This window comes from Nansenia antarctica (assembly GCF_963989245.1).
Source record: "Nansenia antarctica genome assembly, chromosome: 11".
NCBI lineage: Eukaryota > Metazoa > Chordata > Actinopteri > Argentiniformes > Microstomatidae > Nansenia > Nansenia antarctica.
This window is the reverse complement of record NC_137681.1, coordinates 18,004,659-18,006,572: the sequence shown is the minus strand read 5'-3', so window position 1 is coordinate 18,006,572 and position 1,914 is coordinate 18,004,659.

Sequence of the window (1,914 nt, the reverse complement as noted above, 5' to 3'; positions counted from 1 at the left end):
GTCAAAGTCTTACAATGTAGTATCTCTTTAGTTTCATTTTTAAGGAAATTGTGTAGGATAAAAAACCCTTCAATGACTCATCTTGTGTCCAAGGATGTCATAAAACAACATCAGATACACACAGTGTAGTATATTAACAATATACATATTTTTAAGCATGACAACAAGAGATTATGTCTGCAGTGCCTTTAGTAACCCCCCCCCCCCTGAACTTTTTCCACATTTTGTTTTGTTACAACCTGACTTTAACATAGATTTAATAGATTAGTCACTGATCTACACAAAATACATATATATAATATCATATCAGGGTCAATAAGTATTTACCCCCTTTGCTATGACACTCCTAAAATGAGCTCAAATACAAAAGTCGTCAACAAGTCATTCAAGTCAAGTCATTCAAGTCATTCAAGTCAAGTCAACTGTCAGTCTGAGGTGGTGGTGTGCAACACCGGTGCCCCCCAGGGAACTGTTCTGTCACCCTTTCTCTTCACCCTCTATACCTCCGACTTCCAGTTTAGCTCCGACCAGTGCCACCTGCAGAAGTTTTCGGATGACTCCTCTATCGTCGGTTACATCACAGACGACAGGGATGAGGAGTACAGGGCCCTGGTGGAGAGCTTCGTGCAGTGGTGCGACACCAACTACCTTTTGCTTAACACCAGCAAAACAAAGGAGTTGGTGGTGGATTTTAGGAGGAAGAGAAGGACCCCAGCCCCCATCACCATCAAGGGGGTGGAAGTCGAGAGGGTGGACTCCTACAGGTACCTGGGAGTACAAATTAATAACAAACTGGACTGGACTGACAACACCGAGGCTCTTCTCAGGAAAGGGCAGAGCAGACTGTTTTTCCTGAGAAGGCTGAGGTCTTTCGGTGTCTGCAACAAGCTGCTGCAAATGTTTTACCAGTCGGTGGTTGCCAGCGTTCTGTTCTTCGCCGTGGCCTGCTGGGGTGGAAACATCTGTGCCAGGGATGCTGCGAAGCTAAACAAACTGGTGAAGAAGGCCAGCTCTGTGGTGGGGACCGGGCTGGACAGCCTAGAGGTGGTGGCAGAACAGAGGATGGGGAAAAAACTGGCGGCCATGCTGGCCAATCCCTCCCACCCGATGTACTGCGAGCTGGCAGGGATGAGGAGCAAGTTCAGCCACAGATTTGTTCTCCCCCGTCAAAGTACAAAAAGATTTGGACAGTCCTTTATTCCAGCTGCACTCCGACTCTACAACCAGGCCCTGCAGGGTGGGGGAGACCTGGAGATGGAACTTTTGGAACTTTTTACTTATTGAGCCTGCACTGTTTTATGTTTTTTTTTATTGAATGTTTTTCTGTTTTCTGTACTGAATGTTTTCTGCCCTAACTGAGCTGTTTGACAACAAAATTTCCCCATTGGGGACAATAAAGGTTTTCAATCAATCAATCAATCAATCAATCAATCAATTCAATAAGTTGTGATCGCAAAGGGGGTGAATACTTACTGACTCAAGATATTTCAGCTTTTCATTTTTAATCAATTAGTAAACATTTAAAATAAATGTTTTAGTAAAAATAAAAAGTAGGAGTATTTTTGTAGATCAATGACAAGAAAACATAAATTACATATATTTTAAAGTCAGGTTGTAACACAACAAAATGTGGCGGTCCAGATGGGTGAATACTCACTGAAGTTCTTCAAAATGTATTTTATAAGAATGGGGAGGTCTTGTATTCATATTATAGTGTATAGACATCAATGTCACTCTGCGTTATGATAGTTGGTTCAATCATGATGGAGGAGGTGGATGTGTATCAATATCCGGTTTCTGTCATATTAAAACTTTATTGACAGATCTTCATCAGACAGACCAAATCCACTTCCTGAGTCTTATCCTATGCTTTGCTATTGTATGTTTTAAATCAGTTCTTTTGAGGGGAATAAA